The sequence below is a fragment of the Ursus maritimus genome, unplaced genomic scaffold (assembly GCF_017311325.1).
Source record: "Ursus maritimus isolate PB19 unplaced genomic scaffold, ASM1731132v1 scaffold_3, whole genome shotgun sequence".
Lineage (NCBI taxonomy): Eukaryota > Metazoa > Chordata > Mammalia > Carnivora > Ursidae > Ursus > Ursus maritimus.
In genome coordinates, this window is record NW_024425563.1 from 30,162,215 (window position 1) to 30,170,963 (window position 8,749).

Genomic DNA, 8,749 nt, shown 5'->3' on the forward strand with positions numbered 1-8,749 from the left:
AAGAAGAAGAAGAAGAAGAAGAAGAAGAAGAAAAGAAGAAGAAGAGCACTATATAAATGGTAGTCCTTTTTTTGTATTACTTTGGAAGAAATTTCTAAGGAGTTTGGATTTATAAAGCCATAACAATATTTACTTTGTATGTTGTTGTTCTAAAGAAAACTGACAAAGAAAATTCACCTTTGATCTCAGCAGGAAGCCAGCTGACCATTCATAGTGATTAGGATGTTCTCCTCAGACTTTGATAGGCAGCAGAAGGATACCCAGAGAGGCGGGCACAGGCAGAGATTCTGGCAAATGAACTGACCTCACCTGCCACAATCAACACACACTTGTATAAACTCAGTATTTACACAAACCCTTGTTCTTTGCATGACCTAATGTTACATTTTTGTGTACAGTAGCTGTCAAATCGGGCAACTGGTTCTACTAGCCTTTCTGCAATAACATCCCCACTCCCTCTTTTTAAAAATTTTTTAAAAGATTTTTCATTTATTTATTTGACAGACAGATAGAGCCAGAAAGCATAAGTGGGGGGAATGGCAGAAGGAAAGGGAGAAGCAGGCTCCTTGTTGAGTGGGGAGCCCAATGCTGTACTTGATTCCAGGACCCTGGGATCATGACCTGAGCAGAAGGCATGCACTTAACCAACTGAGCCACCCAGGTGCCCCTCCTTTTTTTTTTTTTTTTTTTTTTTTTTTTTACTTTATTTTGTTTTTAGTTTTTGTGACTATATTGTTCTTGTTCAGTGATCTGGTTTCAGTGCAGTTGGAAAGGGAAAGGCAAATGCAACAATCTGGTACTTTTGAAGCTAATAAATGTATATCCCTACCTGATTTAATGACACTTTAAACTTGAAGAGTACAGGCACTCAGAGATAGGCTCAAAATTTTCCCTACTGTCAAGGAAAGCAGTTACAAGCATACAGAATTCTTGTGCAAAAATAAATTGTTAATAAAATTGTTAATAAAATTGTTAATAAAATTCACATCTGCATTGTTTTCTTTTCAAAAATTAAGTTATTGTGACCACAAATGAACTCAAAATTATAGAAGCATATTTTTTTTACATGGAGGTTAATAGATACAGAATTGCATTGTGTTAATTGCTTTTTCATGTGCAAACATGGTAACCACAACACTTATTTCATCTGAGTGACAACAGTTCAGCACTGCTGATTGTACAATATCTAAAATTTGTCAAAGATTTTTTTCCCCTGTGGTTAAGCTGTTTAAGAGTCCTCTGATCAATGATACTTTAATAAGGCTAGAGGTGGAAGTTTAAATAAGGGTATTTTTTTTTTGAGGAAAAAATTATTTTAATTTTTAAGTGGCTCTTACATACTCTCCTCAAATTTAAAAGAATAACACTAAATATATAAATATATGTGTATATATATCTGTTAAATATGTGTACATATATGCTAAAATAAAAATAAATATATATTACTAAATATATTTTTTATTAGTATAAAATATATATTTAGTATACATATTAGTATAATATATATATAGATAGAGAGAGAGAGGGAGAATGTGTGTGTGTGGAGAGAGAAAGAGTTGGTGAAGGCTTTGTTTGTTTATCTATGCGTGATTAAGAGAGTAAAGAAAGAATCAAGGAGTTGGAATGATAAATGATAATGGAGGCTTAATATAATTATTGGGGTTCTTAAATTTTTTTTAAAGGTTTAATTTATTTATTTGAGAGAGAGAGCACGTGTACCTAATGGGGTGAGGCAGAGGGAGAGGGAGAAGCAGATTTCCTGCTGAGCAGGGAGGCCAATGCAATGTGGGGGCTTGATTCCAGAACCCGGGATCATGACCTGAGTCAACAGCAGACGGTTAACTGACTGCCCCAAATTTTGTTTTTTATTAATAGGTTTCAATTGAAAATTCAGAAATATTCAGAACAGCCCATCAAATTTCCACTTGATGATCTAACCCAGACCCACTCCAGCAAAACATGACAGGTTACATTTTTACCTGCTATAGTTCTTTGAAGTATTCAGTGAGAAGAATACTGTATCGATCTTTTTTCTAGCGTCTTATTTTGTTATAAACTATAAATAATTCTGCCAATTTACTCCTGTTTTTTTCTTGTAGGATTTCACTCAGTTGAATTTTCAAGACAAAGAAAAACCTGTACCAGTCCTCTTTCTTTTTAACCAAATCTAATATGTCTGAATGCATTAGTACTCTCTATTTCCTCCAAAGATAATTGGCAGACATTGATGTCTCTCCTTTTAAGTAACTGCCAAAGAGTACACTAAAAAGCTCTAGGGAATCTAGTAAGCCATTTGTAATGATGTCAATAGGTTTAAATATCACACTAACAATGAATCACTCTTCCATTAACAAAATTATTTCTAAAACTGCCATCATCATTATTTCAATAAATGTACATTTGTTATATCATTACCAAGGTAAGCGTTTTAATTCCTTTACAAACATTATAAAATGTGTTTTTTTCTATAAACCATGTCCATATAAACTGAGAAAATATTACTAACAATAAATGTAATTGATGCTAAATAATCTATCAGAGCATTTGAAAACAATTTACAAGCTAAAAACATTTTCAACTTTTCTCAGTGTAGGAAGGGGAAAGCAAGTTTAAATTATAGTTATTTTAAAGGACTTTTCTACATTTTTTTCACTTTTTTTTTTTTTTTAAGTAGGCTCTGGGTCCAGCATGGAACCTAATGTGGGGCTTGAACTCATGACCCTGAAATCAAGACCTGAGCTGAAATCAAGAGCCGGATGCTGAACCAATTGGGCCACCAAGTCATCCAGTACATTTTTTTTTTTTTACCTTTGATGAATAATCATATTTAAGTTCATATGTCATAATTTCATCATGCTGGTATTTAAAATATGTATATATTTATGTAAATATATTTGAGAGCTTTAATTCACAAAAATGTACCTACTATATTAAATTAACTACATAATTAAAATGACTTCTCTTAAGATAGAATATTTATTCATATATATCAAGAAAATAAAGTCTATAATTGCATGAAATTATTAGGTTTTCACGAAGTCAGGTTATTAGAATTACTGTTAAACAAAAGTTAGATAGTGTGAGCACTGATTAGACACAAGGATAGATTCATTTTTGAAAATATAGTTGTTTCTACTGAGTGCTAGAAAACAAAGAATACACAGGTCTCAGAGAGCAGTAAACAGAACAAATCCCGCCCCCCCCCACCCATCCATGCCTTTGTTCTTAAGGTTTCACTCATTTATGGAACATAAGAAATAGGAAGATTGGTAGGAGAAGGAAGGGAAGAATGAAGGGGGGGTAAACAGAAGGGGGAATGAACCATGGGAGACTATGGTCTCTGGGAAACAAACCGAGGGCTTCAGAGGGGAGGGGGGTGGGGGATTGGGATAGGCCGGTGATGGGTATTTAGGAGGGCACATATTGCATGGTGTACTGGGTGTTATATGTAAGTAATGAATCATGAAACATTGCATCAAAAACTGGGGATGTACTGTATGGTGACTAATATAACAAAACAAATATTATTTTAAAAAAAGTGAAAAAAAAAAAAAAGAGCCAGTTAGAACGATTTAGGAAGAGAAGGCTGTGAACTGAGGCAACAGTCAAAGGTCATTAAGAGAGACAGGGAATCACCCAAGTAGAGAAAATGCTCAGACTACATATATAAACAAACTGTACCAAATTTGTACCAGATCAAATGTAATTTCTACTGGACTTCATTCTTAACATTCAAGATAGTTTCAGTCATTCACATAATTTTTTTATGAAGACATCACACATGAATTGTTTAGATTTTAGAACTACAAAGCATCCAAAAGTCAGAGTCTGACACAAACTTAAGAAGGACACAACAGGTACCTGACTGAATACTGAAAATACAACACATTATCTAAAATGTTCTGTGATATAACAAAGGACTGATGTTTTAAATGGCAATAAATAAATAAATAAAGCCTAAAAAAATGGGTACATGTTATTTAAAATGTGTAATTATGAAAACAGACACGAGAATCAGTATCTCTCTTGTTAGTATCCTCACTTATAAAATTTAAAAAAATTGTAACAATCATTATTTCATCATAGGTATGTTGTGAAGATTAAATTAATTCATACAAATGAAGTATTTAGTCCTGTATGGACTATGGTAGGAGTTATACTTTGTATTGTCATTATTATTATTTCATTATCATTATCTTTGATACCCAATTCTGTTTTCTGGGTCAGCATTTAAAAGTCCAATAGAACCAGAGGGTGTGAAATGAAGGCAGAGCCTTTCTTCCATGGGAAACAAACCCTCTGATTAGTTTCCACTTGTGTAACCCCACCAGCATCTAAACTTCAAAATACAAGAAAGCCCACAATTTATAAAGGATTATAAAATGGGATGCCCCTGAGAGAGACCAGAAGAATGTTTCTCCAAACAGCTAAGATACAAAAATGTAAATTACTGCTTCAGTTGTTGTAAGCAATGTCAAGAAATCCCACAGAATTTCACTTTTAGTAGGACGTGTCACTCACTATTAATCTACTAAAAGAATTGTTAGCATTATAGACATTTGGTACTCATTTCCTAAAAAAAAAAAAAAAAAGCAGATAAAGATTTTATTCAGAATTCTGCTAAGACAAGCTGTCACACAACGCTTGGCCGTGTTGTGAAGGTCCTATCTGCATGCAGATTCATAGATATTAGGAATCCCTCTGCATTTTATGAGGCATGTTGCATTTTTTAGTGCAACATCTGTGTTGTCTTGAGTGTATTATGACTTCAAATCCTAGAGTCAATATATTTATAGATATGTTGTTCTGATTTAGATTTATTGATCATTTGATTTCATAGAAACGTTGAATTTTAAAATATTTGCTTAAATTGTTGCCAGTGTGATTTGATATTCCAAAGGAAAATCCATGGACTTAATTTTGATTATGATCTGCCTAAATTTATAGAAAAGAATCAGTAATAAAGAATACTGGTACATTTCCAGTTGTGATTGTCATAATTAAAGATCTACTGATAGTTTTTTCAATAGTAGGATTTGAGAGAATAATTATAATTATTTATAATTACATAAAATTCCAAAACAATGCTAGGAAAATAATCCTTTTGAAGTTCACATATCCAATAATTCTAATTATTCAACTGCTGAAAACCTCTGAAATATCTTTGAAAGAGCACTACAATTACATCCAGCTGTGTGGGATTTTGCAGGTTTATTTGCTTTTCTTTCTGTATTATTTTGTCTGTTTTTTAACTTTTATTTGGGAAATAATTACATACTCAAAGGAAGTTGTAAAGATAATACAGAGAAGACTCTTACTTGTTATTCCCTTTCCCCCACTGGTTACATTTTACATAATTATAATACAATATCAAAACAGAAATTTCACATTGCTACAATGTATGTGTATAATTCCATGTGACTTTTTCACATATGTTGATTTGTGTAACCAAGAGCACAATCTAGGTACAGGACTATCCTATGCCACAATAATCTTCCTCATGGTACTTTTTTTATAATCAAACCAACAACCAGTTGACCATTCCTAACAGCTGGAAAGACCTGATGTATTTTTCATATCTATAATATTGTCATTTCAAGAATGTTATATAAATGGAATCATCCTTGTACAACTAAGTTTTTCTACTCAACATAATACCGTTGAGATCCATCCAAGTTGTTGCATGTATTGATAAATAATCACTTTTATTTATTGGTAGTATTCCATGGTATGGATATACAATAGTTATTTTATTTTATTGTTTGTTTATTTATTTACTTTTTAAAGATTTTATTTATTTTGAGAGAGAGAGAGACACAGAGAGCATGTGAACAGGGGAGAGGCAGAGGCAGAGGGAGACAGAGAATCTCAAGCCAACTCCTTGTTGAGTGTAGAGCCCAATGTCGGGGCTCCATCTCACTACCCTGAGATCATGACCTGAGCCAAAGTCGAGAGTCGGTCACTTAACCTACTAAGCTGACCAGATGCTCATGGATATACAACAGTTATTTTAAACTTCTCACCTAGTGAGAGACATTTTGGTGTTTCTACTTGTTGGCTATTTTAAATAAAACTGCTATAAACAATTATGTACAAGTATCTGTGTGGACGTAGGTTTTCATTTCTCTGGGATAAAAATGCAGGAGGCCAATTACTGTGTCATATGGTAAGTGCATGTTTAGCTTTTAAGAAATTGTGAAAATGTTTTCTGGAGTAGCTGTACCATTTTACATGTATCCTACCAGCAATGCACAAGATCTCATTTATCTGCATCTCAGTGCCATTTAATACTGTCACTGTTTCATTTTATTTGAAATGTTAGCTATTCTAATAAGTTTATAATGATGTCTCAACATTGCCTTAATTTGCATTTCTTTGATGGCTAATGATGTTGAAAAGCTTATCATGTGTTTATTAGCCATGCATATATACTTTTCAGTGAAATATTCCTTCATGTTGCTGTTTGCCACATCTACTGTGAGAATGAAGACCATTTTCAGCAATCAGACTGTCAACATTCCAGAAAATGTCAACATCACTCTGAAAGGATGCACTGTTATTGTGAAGGGCCCCAGAGGAATCCTGCAAAGGGACTTCAATCACATCAATGTAGAACTCAGTCTCCTTGGAAAGAAAAGTAGAGGCTACGAGTTGACAAATGGTGGGGAACTAGGGAAGGACTGCTACTCTTCTCACTATCTGTAGTCATGGACAGAACGTGATCCAGGGCATTACACTTGGCTTCTGTTACAAGATGAGGTCTGTGTATGCCCACTTCCCCATCAACGTTGTTATTCAGGAGAATGGTTCTCTTGCTGAAATCCAAAATTTTGTGGGTGAAAAATACAACTGCAGGGTTTGGATGAGGCCAGGTGTTGCTTGTTTAGTTTCTTAAGTCCAGAATGATGATGAGTTAATTCTTCAAGGAAATGACATTGAACTTGTATCAAACTCAGCTGCTTTGATTCAGCAAGCCACAATAGTTAAAAACAAGGATATCAGAAAGTTTTTGGATGGTATCTATGTTTCTGAAAAAGGAACAGTTCAACAGGCTGATGAATAAGATCTAAGTTGTTCAGCTACAGAAACAGCAAGATGCTGGATGATTTTTCAGACTTATTTATGAATATTTTAAAGACGCAATAAAAGCGCAATTGATTTGGGACTTTTTCTTAAACCAACAATCCTTTCCAACTATTTGGCAATTAAACCATTCAGAAGTAAACTGTAGTGTGCTAAGAAGAGTAACAGAAGGAATAGAATAGAAGTTTTTTTCCTAGTAAAACTTCATAGGAGAAGAAAAAAAAAAAAAGAAAAGATTCCTTCATGTCTTTTGCCCATTTTTTATTTGGACTTGTTTGATTTTTGTATTGTTGAATTTTGAGAGTTCTTTATCTGTGAGATACTATATAGATATATAGATATACATAGATAGATATAGATATACAGAACTACATCTATCTATATATATATCAGTCATATATATAGCATATGATTATTATATATATCATATATGTGATTCCTTTTGTCACCTCTGTGGTTAGCAATTGATTTCTCCAAGTCTATATGAGAGTCTTTTCATCCTCATTCACTGGGTTTTCCACATAGTAAAATTTTTATTTTGATGAAGCCCTATTTATCAATTATTGTCCTTTATTAATTGTGCTTTCAGTGTTATCTGTAAAAACTCAATTTTTTAAAAGATTTTATTTATTTATTCAAGAGAGAGAGGGAGAGTGAGAGAGAGAGATAAGGAAAGAGAGAGAAGATAGAGCAGAGGGAGAGGGAGAGGGAGAGGCAGACTCCTTGCTGATTAGGGAGCCCTACATGGGGCTCAATCCATGACCCTCAGGTCATGACCTGAGCCAAAGGCAGACACTTAACCAAATGAGCCACCCAGGCACTCTTCACCAAGTCCTACACCCTCAAGATTTTCTACTAGAATTTTGTACTGACTTTTCCTGGTTTTGAAATCAGGTAACACATGATTTATAAATTTAGTAAGGAAAAGGTTTTTTGTTTTGTTTTGTTTTGTTTTCCGTTATTTAGAAGAAACAATATAGAATTGACTTTTAATTCCTTTTAAAATATTTGGTAGAATTTGGAGTCCATGGGTGGCTCAGTAATTTAACCATCTGACTTGATTTTGGCTCATGTCATGATCTCAGGGTTGTGAGATCAAACCTCGAGTGGGCCTCCATGCTGGAGAGAAGAGAAGAAAAGATTTGGTAGAATTCTCCAGTGAATCACCAAAGCCAGATTTCTTTCCAGAGAGTTTTTAAAATTATGGTTTCAATGTCTTAATAGTTATAGGGCCATAAAATTATCTGTTTCATGTTGGATGAGTTGTGTTAGTTTGCACTTTTCAAGGAACTGGTCCATTTCATTTAAATTGTTCAATTTGGATATGTAGAGATACTATTATTCCCTTATTATCCTTTTGATGTCTGCTTTGTCTGTAGTGTCTTTGTCATTGTGTTTTCCCTCCCTCTCTCTCTCTCTCTCTCTCTTTTTCCTTTTTCTCTGGTCAGACTTCCTAAAGGCTTAGCACTTTTGTTGACCTTTTCAAAGCTTTTCCTTTGTGTGTGTGTTTGTCTGTATGTGTGTGTATTAATAGTCTTTATTTATTTATAGGGATTTTCATAGACTATATTGCAATGCCATCCTAGCAACGACATTTTGTGGGACTGGGTGAATACCCCTAACGCCATCAATAATTATTATCCTTGTGTAATGCATCCCAGCCAGA

At 33.8% G+C, this 8,749-nt stretch overlaps 1 pseudogene; it reads left to right on the top strand.

Moving 5' to 3' along the window:
- The first annotated feature begins 6,483 nt into the window (after positions 1–6,483).
- LOC103676595 lies at positions 6,484–7,069 on the top strand (annotated as a pseudogene).
- Positions 7,070–8,749: the final 1,680 nt, after the last annotated feature.